The sequence below is a fragment of the Mus musculus genome, chromosome 2 (assembly GCF_000001635.26).
Source record: "Mus musculus strain C57BL/6J chromosome 2, GRCm38.p6 C57BL/6J".
In the NCBI taxonomy this organism is placed as follows: Eukaryota; Metazoa; Chordata; class Mammalia; order Rodentia; family Muridae; genus Mus; species Mus musculus.
Window position 1 is genome coordinate 105,471,152 of NC_000068.7, and position 18,355 is coordinate 105,489,506.

Below are 18,355 nucleotides of genomic sequence, written 5' to 3' on the forward strand. Positions count from 1 at the left end.
ACCTTGGTATTCAGTTGTTTGTTTGTTTGAATCAGTATGATGGGCATAATAATTGGGTTGTAAGGATGAAATAGTTAGCATATGTAAGGTGCTCAGAGCCATACACAGCACATAGTGGATGTCATTTTAAAAGTTTATGTATTGGGAGTGGGGTTGCTCTTCCACAGGACTCAAGTTCAATTCCCAGCACCCATATGGTGGCTCACAGCCATCTGTAACTCTAGTTTCAAAGGATCAAAGCCCTCTTATGACCTTCTTGGGAACCAGGCAAACATGTGGCCCACAAGCATACACACAGGCAAAACCCATATATGATAAAGAAAATAGAAATCAAAGGCTTAAAAGTTAATGTGATTTAGTGTAGAGAAGATGTTGTTCTAAAGACTTGGGTCTATTTTTATTTCACAAGTTAAGATATTTAGTTTGATTTTTACAAAATAAACTTCAATGACCAAAATGAGGAGAAAAACAAGGAAGAAGAGGAAGAAAAAGAAGAGGAGGAGGAGGAAGAGGAGGAGAAGGAGAAAGAAGATGAGGAGGAGGAAGGAGCATTGTTTATCCTTTTGTTTTCTTTCTTAGTCTGCTACTGAATTTTGTCCAACATGGACTGCACAGGAGTTGACTCTCAGGCTGGTAGTGTGGCTCCTTTGAAAGAGCACTTACCCAGCGTGCATGAAGCCTCGGGTTCAACCCTCAGCTCCACATGAACAGGGTGTGGGAGCACACACTTAGAATCCTAGCACTTGGAAGATGAATCAGGCGTCACCATCAAGTCCAAAGCAAATTTGAGGCCAGCTTGGGCTACCTGAGAAACTGTCTCAAAAGATAAAAATCAACAGCTAAAAACCTAAGAAAACAAACAAACGTAGAAGTCAGGAGCACTTCCTAAGTAAGTAACCTAAAACTCTGAATTTGTAGTTGGTTTGTATATCTTATTTTTAAGTTTTGGTGGTGGGTCTTTTTGCTGTTTCTACTTTTGTTTGCTTGAAGTAGGTTTTTTGTTTTGTTTTGCTTTGTTTTGCTTTGCTTTGCTTTGCTTTGCTTTGCTTTGCTTTGCTTTGCTTTGCTTTGTTTTGCTTTGCTTTGCTTTGCTTTGCTTTCCTAGTTGGTCACTTCTACAGACAAATCACCAGATCACAGTTCCCACACAGAGATATTTTGAAGTATTAATAGTGTCAATGGGTTTGGAGTGAGAACATTTTGGTCCTGCTCTCCATGATTGGTTTCGTAGCCCTCACAATATCTGCCGGAACCTCAGTTTGCCCACTTATAAAATGAAAACCACAGGTAAGTGCTTATATCCCATTCATAGCTACTATGAAGGGACACAGCAGTTGGCCTGTGCAGACATGAGGCTTCCCCTCTCTCCAAATCAGGGCCACTCCAGGGTAAATTCCACCTGAATCAGGCCAACATCTGAAAAATTAGGGTGCTACTGAAATGGAGCTGTGTCCCTGCAGAGTTCCACAGTCCTTCATTCTCCTAGACAAAGGGACTTGACTTGATTATCCTTCCTCTGGGATTCAGGAAATGTGGGCAACATTTGAAATTTGTTTTGTTTGTTTGTTTGTTTGTTTTAAATAGCTAAATAAGATAGTCCCCTCCTCTCCCTGTCACAATTTCTCTGAGTGATGGAGTTTTCACAGTGTAAGTCATAGATACGTGTAAACCTGAGACTGAAAACTGCACTTCATATGTTTATGTGTATAGGGCTGAGAATGTGTGGCCAGAATTGAAGAAGAAGAAAGTACAGTAAGGATCTAGGAGAAAGTCTGACTCCTCACACAGGAACCATGTGCAGGCTGAGGACCCATGTCCTTCATCCTGTTTGGCCATTGATTGACAAAGCAGTTGCTAATGCTGCCAGGTTTTTATTGTTCTGTGTCTTAAAGCAACTTTAAATGTTTTTAATAAAGAAATAATGACTTAAGAATATGTCATTTAAATATAAATGTGTAAAATAAATAATTTATATTGAAGATTATAAAAGTCCACTACAGTATAATCCTAAAGATGAAGAAAGCCAAAACTTTCCACAACCATGCCCCTGAGAACCATCTTTCAAACATCATCCTGCCAACCTCTCTGAATATGTGCAAAGAATCTATGGAGAATACTCAGGCAAGTTCGAAGCATGCTTGACACATGGTTTCGTGTGTTGTTCTTTCTCTACCTAACATTCTGAGGTTAGCTTATTTCCTGTGTATTGCTTGAACAGCTTTCAAAATCATGATTCTAAATGGTTGTGTAATTGCATCGGGCGGATGGAGGGTGATTTATTTAACTACTTCCTAGTGGTGGAAAATTTAGATTAAATTGAAATAACTTTTCAATGAGAGGAAAAAAATCACAATGGTGCTATTTATGAACCAACAATGATTTCTGACTAGCACGAGCAGTCAGCAATAAAAGTCAGTGTCGCGACCTAGCATGTGATGGAAGCTCCAGAAACGTCTGGGGAATAGAGGTGGAGATCGTGAGGGATGAAGTGAATTATGAGTGTCTATTATTTGTATGGCTCAGTAAATATATACATGACAGAACCGAGTATCCACTTGTTAGTGACTTATCTAGTCACCTCAGAGCCTGAGCAAGGATTAAACAGTAATCCAGGGGGGCTTGTTAGAGAACATGGAGAAGCAGCCAGTCCTCATGGAAAGGCCCCTACTGATTCTCGAAGCACAGGTATGCTCCTTCTGCCTTAGCGTGGCTTTTACTTTCAAAAAAGCCATTCTTCAGTGTGTATACGTCTCCGTGCGTCTCCATGTGTATGCACGCCAGGAAGGAGTAAGGAAGACAGAGAGGTGAGCTCTTCCTTTGCACTTTCCCTGCCAAGAGCCATCAAAGGTCACACCAGTAGATCCTTATTAACTTGAAAATCTCAAAAGACACAGTAAACCTCTCTGGCTCTCTGTCTGATGCTCTCTACCACCCATTTATGACAAGGAAATAGAACGGAAAGGAGGTTCAATGACTTGGTCAAGACTTCTCTTTTCCAATGACAACCCAGGAAACAAGGTCAGGAGCCCAATCATGACAATGCGCCTAGATGTTTCCACTATGGGGCATTTCTGAGTGCCTCCCATGCTCTCTGTTCCCCTTTTCCATTTATCTTGGATGCACAATCTTTTTTTCAAAGAAGGGTGACACAGTTTAAGAAGACACTTCCTCCCATGCTTAGGGCCCCACATGTGACCTGTCCTTGACCTCTCCAGCACTCTTGGTCATTCTTTCCTGCTTTATCTCTAAAATACACAACCTATCTAATATAGTGTAGGCCAGATTTCACACTCAAAGGGCTCCTGATCAGACATTCTTTCAAAGGGATGTGGTGATTATAGATTCTAACAGTAACAGCTGCTACTTATTAAGCACCTACAATGTGTCACAAATTTGCCCAAATATGGATTCCAGTCCTTGGAAGATAAGCATCCTTGAGATGCCCTTCCAAGTGAATTAAACTCATGATTAGAAGGGTAACCTCAACCTCTAAAGAGGCATAAGGTTCAGAGCAGAACTGGGTCTTGTCCAAGGGAACTCAAATTCAAAGCCATCTAGCTCCCTTTGAACTGTCCTGCATCAGAGTTGAGAAGTGGCATTTTATGGCACTTGGGGTTTGGTTGGCTCTTTCCTGCCTGATGTCTAGACGATGAGCAGGCTACTGAGTCAAGTCCTGGGTGCCAGAATTTTTTAAAAAGAAGAGCCTTCCCTTCCGGTTTACTCCAGAGTCTCCCCTCAGACTTACCTTCCAGGCTCCACGGATGTTATTTTCCCCAAACTGTCAAACCTCTCGACTTCTGAAACTACTCTTTGTTTCTCCTTGAAGGTATGTACTTGGATGTTCTTAAAGTTGCTCACAAACGTCTCATCAGATTCTGCTCTGCATAGCCAAGAGCAAAAGAACCTTTGGTCGCCATGAAAGAGGATGTTCAAAGCACTGGGCATCGTCAGGGTTAAATCTCGTCCACTTCTATGTGCTCCTGTGACTGTGACCCAAACCCCTGACATAGACATATTATAAAGCAGAGACACTGGCACTTTGAAACTGGCTCGGAGAACCCAGAGTTGTATGGTGTCTGACACAGGCATGGCTTGTACTCCTGTTTGCCTTAGTTCGGGGCGGGTACTTCTTTACAGAGCTGGATGCAGAACGGCAGCCTTACCCTTTGCTAACTCCTTTCTTTGTCTTATTAAGAGATGGTTTTAACATACCACTCTTAAAAAGTTACTCCCTGGAGACTTTCTTCAGACAAACTCCAGCGTTCATTTTGAACAAGAGTGGAACAGTTGTGGATGAGGGGGCCATGTCTTGTCTGATGGGAAAGCCAGCTTTCTTTTCTCCATCAACTCCAGTATAGTTTTCTTCTCTCTAGAACCCTAGAACTCTTGAACTCTCTGGGGTACTGATGTGTCATTCTGCAAAGTGCAGACTTACAGCCAACCCCTAATCCCAGGAGCAGCTTCACCAAAAGCAGGAAGGAGGACACAAGGGGGAAGGAAATCCTGACAGAGCCTCCATTTTCTACTCTATATGAGCATGAACTCCAGAGAGAGAGAGAGAGAGAGAGAGAGAGAGAGAGAGATTTAACACTGAAATGGAGTAAAAGCAATCAACCAGGCCCAGGTCCAGAGCTTTGAGTCAAACCTTGAGTTACATTTTGTAATCCACCCAGCTGATTTTATTCATACTTTCATTGTGCAGATATGGACGGCCCGAAGAAAGATACCCAAGTACTCAACTTGGGAACCACCACAATGGGAGAATGTGCGACAGAGAGATAGGAAAGAGACAATGGAGAAAGGGTAGAGAAAGTAGAGCTGAGGGGGTTGTGTACTCTGGAGAAAGGTGGAACTGGAGACGACAGTGGTGGGCAACAGGCAGCTTTAGGAACCTGCACAACGGCCTGAGGACATGGTGATGCCTTGGCTTGGACTTTGGCAAAGGGCCATGTTTGGATCTGTGCTCCTGTGGCAGCTGGGGTCTGAGTTATCACCAAAGGCCATGCTGATGTCCGTGGTCTGGGCTGCCACTGGAGATCATGTGGATGTCTGAGGGCCTTGGTGCTGTAGGGGGGCATGCTCATCTGAGTGACCTGCTCTGACACCTGAGTCCATGGTGACAGCAGGGTCCATGCTGCTGCCTGGGACCATGTCAGGATCTAGAGTCCCATCACAGCCAGGGTCTGTGTTGGTGCCTCAGGTTCATGTTATCACCAAAGGCTATGCAGATGTCCCTGGGCTGGGCTCCTGAGGCACTGTGCTAGACTGGCCCCGCCCCTTGCCTGGGTGACACAATAGAGCTGACCCTGGTGTGAGGGTCAGGTGAGCTGGCCAAGGGTATGCGCATGGGACAGTTGGCCCTGCCCCTTGCCAGCTGTGATTCGAGGGCAAGCTAGCTGGGGCAGTACTAGACAGCTCGACAGGGTGGTACTGGTGCAGGAGAGCTGGTGGGCTGACCGACTCAGCTACCAACCAGGCCCAGATTCAGGGCTTTGAGTCAGCCCACCCCAACATCTACCCCATCTATGAACTGCTGGGTGGTGTGAAAAGCCCAGTCCTACAGATCCAAAGCTGCAGGATCTCCATGACACAGGGCAATAATAACAGGGTGACTAGGGGGAGTCTCCATGAAGATCTAGTACTGATGATGTAGCAGAAGCCAGATGCCTCCGACCAGAGCAGTGACTCCTTGCAATGAACACTTGTAAGTAAAGATGTGTGGACAGAAGGGTGTACTGTGGGCTACGCTGTGACAAGTTTGTTTGTTTTTTTTTAAATTCTATCCTATATTTGGTGGGGGAGGGAGAGGATGCAAGGGCAGGGGGTGTATAAGAAGGGACAGGGATATGAGTGGGGTTGGTGTGTGTGATTCACCAAAGAATCAATAGAAGGGTTTTTTTAATGTGTACTTCAAAGCTATAACTGAGTCTTGACAGTTATGTGCAGGAGTATTTTGCCTCCAGGAAGCAGACTCTTATCACCCACTACCTTCTCCCACACAGGGGACCAAAAACTGACATCATTCCTCCTGGGAAGACACTTCCTGCTCTGAGCTTCTTCAGGCCATTGGAATGGTTATATTATTTTTATTGTGAATTTTTATTTGGCTTAGTTTGAGGCAGAGTCTCGTGGACTAGCCCTGAACTGCTGATCCCCCTGCCTCGACCTCCCCTCCTGAGAGCTTGGATTATAAGCATCTGTCACCATGCCAAGCTAGAATGGTTATTTTTAAACTGCTCTTTTTTTTTTTTTAAAAGCATATATCCAGATTTGTTGCACCTACTTATAATATGAATTTAAAACAGTTTGTGATCAAATGGCAATTTTAATTTGTCTTGATTCATGTGAAAGTAATTTAAATTCACATTAGTATGCTGGAAACTGATCATTAACACTTTTTAACTGATTTTGTAAACACATTTGGCTTCCAAAATAAACATAAACAGGAAAGAGGAGGGCTTGGCGGAGCTGAGGCATGAAGGCACGCACCCATTGAAGGATCCTTAGCAGAAAACGCAAAGCCATTTGAGAGTTATTTCATCAGCCACTCACTTCATGAAAAATCTGCAAGAAAAATGTGAATAATTTCAGATTTGCCTGGTGGGGAATTTCAAACTGCAGGGTTGTATGTGTGCCTATCACGGCTCATTGCAAATCATTAAGACGGGGTGGGAGGTGCAAACTAACTAATGTTTCATAAAGCAGAAGGAATACGGCATGTAGCGAGATGAGCAAAGTGGCTGGGCCACCTCCATACTTAGCTGCAGCGAAGACTTGAAGATACAAGTCTCACAAAGGTTTCAAAGCTGGCTCTCCCCTATTCTACGCTCTGGTCCCCTCACCTCCTTCTCTGCTGTGGGATTGCTTAGCCTTCACCCAGACACTTCGAGGGCCCTCAGCTCCCCTGTCTATAATGTTCCATTGTTGTGTCTTAGTGCCCAGGAGTGTGTCATTTAAATATATACCTTGCAAAAAAGTCCAACCTAACTGCACGCTTACAAATTTCATGGGAATTTAATTCATAACATTCCCCTGACACTCTTTAAAATTTTTATTACGTTTTATTTATTCTCTCTCTCTCTCTCTCTCTCTCTCTCTCTCTCTCTCTCTGTGTGTGTGTGTGTGTGTGTGTACCCCACAGGACACACATCAGAATTGAAGCACAGTGCTCGGAACTCTGTTCTCTCCTTCCCGTTCACCGCGTGGGTAGTAGGGTTGGCAGGCTTGGCTGGATACCTTTACTCACTGAGCCTTCTCACTACCCAACCACACAGACTTTTAGACCACACCCTGTCTTAGGCCACACCCACTCATAGACCACCCCCTTTCCTTCTCTTGGTCCCCTTATTTACCATGGTCTTTTAGGCTAGTGGTTTTCAACCTGTGGGTCAAATGACCCTTTCACAGTGGTCACATATCAGGCATCATGTATAACATATATTTACAATTACAGTAGTAAAATTACAGTTATGAAGTAGCAACGAAAATAATTTTATGGTAGGTATCACCATAACATGAGAAAATGCATTAGGAAGGCTGAAAAACACTGTTTTAGGCATTTTCTAATCTTCCCAAAAATTCCTCCAATCTACAGTCCCTGGAACTTGTGAGACTTTCTGTCTTCTCATTTGCAAAGGGAAAAAGGAGGCTTGAGCCCTCAACCTGTGGGGTTCAAACGCAGCATCCTGTTAGGAACCAGGCTTGGGACCAGATGCAGCATCAGTTCTCACCCCAACCTGCTACCAGGCAAGGTGCTTCGTCTTTCCTTTCTCTCTTACGATCTGTAGAACACAGATAATGACATTTATTTCATATGACCGATAAACAGATGAGGTAGCTACTGATAAATGGATAGCTAAGCTGTTCTTACAGCAACAGTCTTTTCTATTTGTTTGTTTGTTTTTAATGTCACAACAGCCCTGGCCCAAAATACTTTCCAAGCTGCTCTTTCCTTAGTATTGCTGTGATCCAACAATGTGTTGACATGAGAAGACTTGGGTGTGGCTGAGCATGGCAAAGGGCAGCTTTCTATGCTCAGGGAGTGAGGTCCCAGAAATGATACAGCCAACGAAACCAGCCCAAGCTTGTGACTTTCAGGTTCTTTTCTTGAGATTTCAAAGAATGACAGTCACAGACCACATGAAGTGAGTTTTAAGAGCCGTTTATTATAGGCTCATTGGACAGGATCTTAAAGAGAGAATGGAGGCAGGGGTGAAGAGAACAGAATTCCTGCACAGTGGGAGAGAGTTCTCAGGAAATAAGGTGCTACCATTGAGCTGTTAATCTGGGGACTTTGTAAAAGACTATAGCAGATGTTGGCATGGTGTCCAGGAAGAGAGATAAGAGTTTCAGTCTGTCACAGGGTATCTGGGTTCCTCCCCTCAGTTTCAGGTCCATAGTCACAGCTTCTAAGAAGAGGCACAGGGAGATAATACCAGAATTCCCGTCCTGTATTCCTGGCCTCGAGCAAGGATGTTCTTAGAACAAATTGTTCTAGTTTGCTCCCTATCATGATAAACACCATAATGAAAACAACTTGGGGAGGGAAGGTTTATTTGCCTTACATATAGGCTGCAGTCTAACAGCAGGGGAAGTCAGGGCAGAAGCTCAAGTAGAAACCACGGAGGCGTGCTGCTAACTGGCTGCACTTTGCTCTAAATGCTCACCTGCCTAAGGGTCGTTCCCCTAACATTAGGCTGGGCCTTCACATGTCAATCATCGATCAAGAACTAATCAAGTCCTCGAAGACATAGCCACAGGCCAGTTTGCTAGAAGCAATTCTTTAATTAAGGTTCCATCTTCCCAGGTGTCTCTAGTTGTGTCAGATTGACAACTGAAAAAAAAAAAATGGCTAGGACGCTGCTGCTTTGAGATCCCTGCCTTACTTGACCAGCTTCTGGGCTGGTCTTATCATTGTCTCCCATTTGTCCCTTGCCTTGAACTACACAGAAACCACAGATTAGGGGACAATGACAAGGTCCCTTCCCCGGAGAAGCATCGACTTTACCTATGACTCTTTATGGAATTTCATTCAATGGAGCCTGAGCATTAAAGTCTACATTAACAGAAGAGAGGGGAAATGGCTCCTGGCTTTGAGTTAGGTCCAGTTGTTCTGTGTGTCTGCTCATCTGAGTTGGATGGCGTAAACACCAGGAAGACATGTTGTCATTTGGCTGTAGGAGGGAAAGTACAGCTTGTGTCCTCTGTCAAGTAGAAATGATGTTGACTTGCTTCAACCTTTAAGCTCCCTGATTCAAGAAAGAAGAAGCAGACACGGCTCACAACTGTGAAGCCCCATAGGAATGTAAGACAGTTGCCATTGCTGGTCCTGATGCAAGTGAGCTTAGGGCCCCCAGTGTTCTTCCAGCATCCCTGGCTAAGTCAGAGACCAGAATCCAAAGGATCCTCCAGTCTAAGAACACCATATTCTCCCCCACAAACTCCTATGTTGCTCCTTCTCTGAAGAGCACAGTTGGACTCTACGAGGGCCTCAGTGTTCCCAACCACTGGCCGGTGAGAGTGAAAGCTCTGATTTTAGGCAAAGTTGTGTGTCTGTACTGGAGGGAGTGAGTGAGTACACTTGCTCAAGACTCCGACTCCAGGAAAGAACTGGACTGTCTGTGTTGGGGAGTCACAGACCACTTAAGATACACTACCTCCTTGGGGGAACGCTATATTTCAGGATAGGATTGCCAATCACCCCTCCTCTCTCTGGCCACAGTGACAGTCCAAGACAGACATCATAGGCAGTGCAGATGCTGTGTGTCTGTCTTGAGCATGTAGTGGGCTGCAAATGCCATGCTACTCAGTAACATGCCTTAGAAAACCACCAGCCTCGATGGGTGCTGGTACCTGAATGCCTCCAGCTTGTCCTTCCTCGGGAAATATTTCTGTGATACCAGCTGTCCTCCTGTACCACTCTCTACCTTTGGGTCTCTCTGTGAGCCAGGAGCTACCTGCTACAAGCAAGCCCAGTGATCCTTCTGTGTCTACCCTGACTGATGCTGTGCTTACAGGCAGGTGACCATGTCCAACCTCTCATGTGTGGATTTGAACTTGGGTCCCCACAGTTGTACATCAAGAGCTCTTACCTGCTGATCCAACACCTCACCCCAAGTTGTTTCCTCTTCCTCCTCCTCCTCCTCCTCCTCCTCCTCCTCCTCCTCCTCCTCCTCCTCCTCCTCTTCTTCTTCTTCTTCTTCTTCTTCTTCTTCTTCTTCTTCTTCTTCTTCTTCTTCTTCTATTATATTTATTTACAGTCCAGCCATTGACCCCCTTTCTTGTCCCCCTCCCAGTTCCTTATCCCATTCTTTTTTTCCCCCTTGCCTCAGAGAGGATGCTTCACCCTCATCCAGGCCTCCCCCTTCCCTGGGGCCTCAAGTCTCTCAAAGATTAAGCGTGTCTTCTCCCACTGAGGCCAGACCAGGCAGTCTTTTGCTATATAGTGTTTGGATCCTTGGACCAGCTGCTTGTGTATGCTGCCTGGTTGGTGGCTCAGTCTCTGGGAGCTCCCTGGGGTTCAGGTTAGTTGAGAATGCTAGTCTTCCTATGGGCTCACCCTCCCCTTCAGCTTCTTAAATCATTCCCCTAATTCAACCATAGGGGTCTCTTTCTTCAGTCCAATGGTTGGATGTAAGTATCCCTGTCTGTCTCAGTCAGCTACTGGTAGGGCCCCAGTTTATTCTTTAATGTCCTTAGAAAACTGGTCATAATGTCCATGGTGTATACCAACTGGCAGGTCAGGTAACTCCAGTGAAGTGGAGGGCATTTTAACAAGACAACCTTTTGATTCTCAAAGGAGAAAGAAAACAGACCAGTTTGTAGCTGTGGGAAGTCCCTCAAGACAGCCTTAAAATCTCTCTCTCTCTCTCTCTCTCTCTCTCTCTCTCTCTCTCTCTCTCTCTCTCCCTTTACCCACATCCTTTCTTTACATCTGGGGTGTGCTTTGCCAGGTAACTGAATGGCACACAGCAGAACCAAGGAGAATGGCTTCTTTCTTAACACTCCCCAAGTAACAGAACTACCTAGCGATTAGTGCCTCTTTTGTGGGGAGAATTCGATCCTTACGCCATTGTTCTCCTGGCTTGGAGGAAGCCAAGCCTGCAATCAGAGTGTAATTGAAGTATGTTTGCTATAATGGGTTCAGATGTTTGTGATCTTCAGCACTTTATGAATTCTGTGGCAGATGGGCGAGGGCAGGTAGCAGGCAGGAACAGACTGGGGAAGGCAGCCTGGCCCACTGACAAGGGCAGACACAGCTGTGGCTCTGGTGTTATTCAGCATGCCCACCCACGGCACCGGCAGCCTGCCTTCCCCACCTCACACCACGGCCAACTTAATGAAGAGTGGAGGTAAGCACGAATCCCGGCTTTCCAGGGATCCGGATGGTTGAGAGGCCCAGAAGAAGCCGCATGGTAGAAATGATGCCAAGTTCTTTTGCCTCTTGCTTTTCAACAAGGGGGATGGGAAGAGGGAAAATGCACCAAAAAACTGTGTATCTAAACACTTTCTGTGTTTCCTGGACTTTTCCAGTTCTTTTCTCAGAAACCCTGTGCCCGAGGGGGAAAGGAATCTGAAAGTGATAGCCAAACGAAGGGATTTTTTTTTTCTTTTTTAATGAATACAAGAATTTAGGTGAATGCATCTGAAAATACCACAATGAAACACATTACTTTTTATGCCTTTAACTTAACATTAAAAGATTAATAATAGGGCTAGGGAAATGGCTCAGACAGTAAAATGCTTGCTGTGTGAGCATTAAGCCCTGAATAAGATCCCCAGCATCTACAGAAAGAGAGCCAAGCATGGTGGCACACACTGTCATCCCAGAGCCTCGCTCTGGTCCCATTGTGTGTACTTCACGCTACTTCAACATAGCTAGATTTCCGTTTGCTCGTCTGTCAAATGCCTAAAATAATGCCTGCCTCGCAGGCCCTGTGCGTACACCCTGAAGTGAGGTAATTTGTTAACAGTTCACATTTATGGAGCATTTACTATGAGGGCCACATGTTATAAGCAAACCCATTGACAGCCTTGTAATGTGCTGAGCCTCCTAACTAGATCAACACACACATACACACACACACACACACACCAATTTCTTGTCATTTCAACACCACTCTCAAATCTCTGGAAAACCCAAGTTCTAACTCTTTGGGTAGCAGAGATGGTTCTAATATGAAAGACTTAGCACCCAAAACTCATTTTGACTGTCTGGAGGTTAACTGAAGTTAGTTGTCATGCTAAGCAAATATTCACATGCTCTACAGAAAAAACCATGTCTGTTTTGCTTGTTAGAGCGTGTGTTACTGCCTCGGTCAGGGTTGAAGGGTTAGATAAGACATTCTTTATGAACTGTAAGAAGCCTGAGTCCTGCCTCTAATGGCCTCATAAGAGCAAGGAAGAAACCTTCATAGCACTCCAGGATGTTCCATGGATTCGACGACATCCAAGTTGCCTAGAATACACCACCACGGAGGCTAGGACACAGAGGCTGGGACACAGAGGCTGGGACATAGAGGCTGGGAAGAAAGATGTGTTATGCTTTGCCATGCACCCTGATGGCCTGAATTCAGAGCCTCAGAACTAACATAAAAGCCAAACTCAGCATCACAAGCATCTTTAATCCTAGCATACTCCCACTGGGGAATAGAAGACTGAGAGGAGTGTGGGAACTTGAGAGTCTGCTAGCTTGCTGCGCTCAGCAATGAACAAGGAGAAAGGTGAGGGCTGAGGACTGAATGTTGTCCTTGGACTTCCAAATCCATGTCATGTGCATGCCTACACGCACACACATGAACAAGCCCATTCTTCTCACACTTCTGTTCTGTTTCACCCCCTCTCTCCACCCCCCACACACAGACTACACAAATACAACTAGTTCATTTTCTCAATATATTGACCCAGTCATTTGTGAGAAAACAAAACAAAACAAAACAAACCCCCCTAACCATTGCCTCATGGATGAAGCAAGATATCTCATCATATCTTATTATACACAAACACTCTAAAATCCCCCAAAGCATTTTTGAGGGTAGTGATACTCAAGCTATGCATATTTTCCTGGATCACATGAAACTTATAATTTAAGAAAAACTGTAATAGAAGTTAATGAAGTGGAATATGTTAAGAGCAGGATGCTGTGGACCAGGAATCTTTGAGGATGCCTCTCATCATCCCATCTCCAGGCACATATAACAGAAGCCAGAATAATCTGTATTAACAGAGAAGTAAAATAATTTGTGAGAAAAAAACAACAACCCATAATTATTCTAGGAGAGTAAAACTGTGTGCCTTGAAATATTGAAGTAATTATCAGGTTAAATTTCTATGATCCTTGCAATTTCTATGAAACCTGGAAATGTTGGGAGTGTAGGCCTGGCATATCTCTTAAAGCAAAATTATACTTCCTTTTCACTTAGTCTAAAAGGTCATAATTAAAGATACAAAGAAGCTAAGTGAGTAATGAGGTTCATGATTCAGGAGGACGTGTAGGTTGCGTAAAGGTCTCATATGCTTCAGGAAATGTGGGATCACCAAGTCAGATGGCCTTGGGAATGGGGTCACCAAGTCAGGTGGCCTCAGGAGACTGTCAGAGCTCAGTGCTCTCAAGGGGAAATACGAAGCTGTTAACTGAGACAGAGGTGGTTCTGGGAAGTTTATTCATTTACAGGAGTTTATTCAGTTACATTTATTTTTCTAGGATTTGTGGCATTATTTTCCCTGAATATTAAGAAAATATGCAGCAAAATATTTCAAGGGCATTTATTATAAAAGGCCTCCAAAAACCATGAAAAATGCCCCCTCCAAATCATTTCACCACCCTGAGATAGTTACACCACTAATATTTTAGACTATGGGGCTAAAGGTATAGCTTAGTTGCCAGAGTGCTTCCCTAAAATGCTGGGCTCCATGAACACCTGAGTGCTCCATGAACAAGACAGGGTGCCCGTAAATCCCAGCACTCCACTCAGGGACACAGAGGCAAAAAGTTCAAGGTCTTCCCTGCTAGTAGTGAGTTCAAGGTCAGCCTGGGATGAATAAGACCCTATGGTAAACAAACAACAACAAGAGCACACAAACAAAACGCAAGAATCCCCCAAATTATAGTCTATGTAGTAGTTGGGTGTGTGTTGTTGTTTCTGTTGTTAGGATAAAAAGCCTGACAGAAACAGTTTGTGGCAGGAAAGCTTGATTTTGGTCCATGGTTTCAGAAGTTTCTGTCTGTTATGGCAGGGAATGGGCGGTGAAGCTGGTAGCAGATGGGGTGCGCTAAAGGTTTCTTCACATCTTCACATGGCACCGGACCATGTACAGAAACCGGCCAGGATCAGGCAGAGCGCCATGAACTCTCAAAGACTTGCCTTAGCTACGCACCTCCCAAAGGCTCCAGAGCCTCCCACCCAGTGAACTGAGAACCAGTTCACAGCAGCCTGGGGAAGGCATTTCACATCCAAACTGTAACAACGTATTTTTTTTTCTCTGTGCTTCATTATTTTTATGGGGGTGTATTTGGCTTACACGTCCTCAGTATTGTTCATCACTGAAGCAAGTCAGGATGGAGACTGAAACAGGGAAGGATCCTGGAGGCAGGAGCTGATACAGAGGCCAGGGAGCTTATTAGCTTCCTCCCATGGCTTGCTCTCCCCCTCCCTCCCCCCTCCCCCCCTTCCCTCCCTCTCTCCCTCCTTCCCTCCCCTTTCCCCTCCCATCCCCCCTCTCTCTCCCTCTTTCCCTTTCTCTCCCTCTCTCCCCCTTCCTCCCCCTCTCTCACACACTTTCTTTTCTTATTTATAATATTTTATTAATTATTTCTGAAGTTTACATCATGAACCCTGAGCACCACCACTTCCCAGTCCTCCCAGGTCTGTCTCACCCTTAGGACCTCCCCACCCCATCCCACCTGGAAACATCTGCCCAGAGGTGGAACTGCCCACAGTGAGCTAGACTCTTCCACATTAGTCATTAATCAAAAACCCCCACACATAACCCCCACAGACTTGCCTAAGATTGTCCTATAGGACAATCTGACTGAGAAATAGCATTTTCTCAATTGAGGTTCCTTTTCCAGGTTAACCCTAGTTTGTGTCAAGTTGACAAAGCAGTAGCCAGCCAAGAAAACAAACCACAAAAGGCTAAGTAGCTTAACTCAGTCAGTGCAACATAGTGTCAGGATTTGAGTCCAGGAAGTCTGGCTTAAGAGACCATGGCCTTAAGTGAAAGTACTGAGAGCCAAGGGTCTTTATTGTGGGGGGGGGGGTTAAATGTCATTTATAGTTAGAATTATGACCTATGTAGATAAAGATAATATCTTTACAGGGGCTCTCTGAAAACGAAATCATTAGAAAGGACATTCACTCCTATCTCCTTGTACTAAGGTCAAATCTAAGTGGATCAAGGAACTTCACATAAAACCAGAGACACTGAAACTTATAGAGGAGAAAGTGGGGAAAAGCCTCGAAGATATGGGCACAGGGGAAAAATTCCTGAATAGAACAGCAATGGCTTGTGCTGTAAGATCGAGGATTGACAAATGAAACTGCAAAGCTTCTGCAAGGCAAAAGACACCGTCAATAAGACAAAAAGACCACCAACAGATTGGGAAAGGATCTTTACCTATCTTAAATCAGATAGGGGACTAATATCCAATATATATAAAGAACTCAAGAGGGTGGACTCCAGAAAATCAAATAACCCCCTTAAAAGATGGGGCTCAGAGCTAAACGAAGAATTCTCACCCGAGGAATACCGAATGGCTGAGAAGCACCTGAAAAAATGTTCAACATCCTTAATCATCAGGGAAATGCAAATCAAAACAACCCTGAGATTCCATCTCACACCAGTCAGAATGGCTAAGATCAAAAATTCAGGTGACAGCAGATGCTGGCAAGGATGTGGAGAAAGAGGAACACTCCTCCCTCCATTGTTGGTGGGATTGCAAGCTTGTACAACCACTCTGGAAATCAGTCTGGTGGTTCCTCAGAAAATTGGACATAGTACTACCGGAGGATCCCGCAATACCTCTCCTGGGCATATATCCAGAAGATGTCCCAACCAGTAAGAAGGACACATGCTCCACTATGTTCATAGCAGCCTTATTTATAATAGCCAGAAGCTGGAAAGAACCCAGATGCCCCTCAACAGAGGAATGAATACAAAAAATGTGGTACATTTACACAATGGAGTACTACTCAGCTATTAAAAAGAATGAATTTGTGAAATTCCTAGGCAAATGGTTGGACCTGGAGGGCATCATCCTGAGTGAGGTAATACAATCACAAAAGAACTCAAATGATATGTACTCACTGATAAGTGGATATTAGCCCAGAAACTTAGTATAGCGAGATATAAGGTACAATTTGCAAAACACATGAAACTGAAGAAGAACAAAAACCAAAGTGTGGACACTTTGCCCCTTCTTAGAATTGGAAACAATCACCTATGGAAGGAGTTACAGAGACAAAGTTTGGAGCTGAGACAAAAGGATGGACCATCTAGAGACTGCCATATCCAGGGATCCATCCCATAATTAACCTCCAAATTAGCAAGCGTTTGTTGCAAGGACCGTGATATAGCTGTCTCTTGTGAGACTAGGCCAGGGCCTAGCAAACACAGAAGTGGATGCTCACAGTCAACTATTGGATGGATCACAGGGCCCCCAATGGAGGAGCTAGAGAAAGTACCCAAGGAGCTGAAGAGATCTGCAACCCTGTAGGTGCAACATTATGAACTAACCAGTACCCTGGAGCTCTTGACTCTAGCTGCGTATGTATCAAAAGATGGCCTAGTCAGCCATCACTGGAAAGAGATGCCCATTGGACAGGCAAACTTCATATGCCCCAGTACAGGGGAACGCCAGGGCCAAAAAATGGGAATGGGTGGGTAGGGGAGTGGGGGGGAGAAGGTGTGGGGGACTTTTGGGATAGCATTGGAAATGTAATTGAGGAAAATACGTAATAAAAAAAATAAGTTAAGAAAAGCTACCAGAAAGAAAGAAAGAAAGAAAGAAAGAAAGAAAGAAAGAAAGAAAGAAAGAAAGAAAGAAAGAAAGGACATTCACGGTCCCAAGAGAAACCCTTTCCTAAAGAAAGCTGAAATCCATTGGGTCTTTGAATGAGAAACTATGTCTATATTCTTACCTACTGTGTCCTGAGTACCTGAGGCAGCAGAATAGCACCTGGTACACAGTAGGCACACAAGCAATAGTTGTTGACTGGCTGAATCTTGCACAGAGGGTGGCACTTAGCCAACAGCTTGAAGAGTAGAGGAATTCATGGTTCTGGGTTAGCTGCTGATTGCAGAACCTTTCATGACCTAGGCACCTTGGCATAACGTCCATTCTCTAAGATGACGAGCCCTTGTAAAATACCATACAAAGATGCCTCTAAACTCTGAGATGTTTAAAATCTCCACCCATGGAGACCCACCTACCTTAGTCACACCATTTTGGAGAGCATCATGGGCCAGGAAAAACTGCAGCAGGGTTTCAATGATGCTGGCATGTTCCAGGGGAAGCTGATGGATGCTAACGTGCATAGGTGTGGTGGTCTGCTTAGGGCACATAGCAGAAGATGCAAAGCCCCAGTTTGGAAAGTAGATCTGTGGTTCTAAGCTATGGGCCATGCTGAGGTCCTTCCGACTGGGTCTGGTCCTTCTCCTAACTCAGAGGAACCTGTGCAGAGGGCCATCTTGCTCATTCTTCAGATACGGGAATCAGAAAGGAGCCAGTAGGATCTGCACAGGATGGCCTCCATCAAGAATGTAGAGTGGCCCTTCCAGCCTAAGTGGGTCTGCTATGGAGAGTGGTTCCAGAGTGCCTGTTGTGCGGTCCATGGAGGTGAATATGATTTAGTTCTGGAATAACTAAGGAAAGAAAATCCCTCAGGGACCTGAACCCAAGTTACCCAAGTTACCCAAGATGGTAAAGCGTTCAGATTCCAGGGATTTTGTCTTTAAAGTGCTAGCAGGTCACTCGGTTACTGTGGTTACCCATCTTGTTCAGGTGATGGTGATGGAATGGAGTGACAGATAAGGACTGACTCTTGACCAGTTCCATGTCTTGAGTGGTGTATCTAGCTTTCCAAGCCTTATCTTCCAGTTCTATAAGACAGGGACAAAAGCATGCTCTCTTGAGGATTAAATATGCTATGGTCCTGGCACGTATCAGCTGTTGCTTTGACTGAGGCGCATCCCTGCTTACCCATGCTTCCCTCCTGGGAAAACCCTTTAAGGAGGGAATTGTTACCAATCCAAGTTCAAGGGTGAGGACAGGAAGCTTCCTCAGGAACTGTAAACCCTCAGCCACCAAACAGGTAGCATACATCAGTTGATATGAGGCCCCCAACACATATACAGC

General features: G+C 44.8%; 1 long non-coding RNA gene across 1 annotated transcript in view; it reads left to right on the plus strand.

Annotated features, from left to right (window-relative positions):
• The first annotated feature begins 5,291 nt into the window (after positions 1 to 5,291).
• The window catches only part of 4930527A07Rik (RIKEN cDNA 4930527A07 gene), a 73,201-nt gene continuing 60,137 nt past the window's right edge, over positions 5,292 to 18,355 (plus strand). The window contains exon 1 of the long non-coding RNA NR_166134.1: positions 5,292 to 5,704. This is a non-coding gene — a long non-coding RNA (RIKEN cDNA 4930527A07 gene). The remainder of the gene's footprint in view (positions 5,705 to 18,355) is intronic.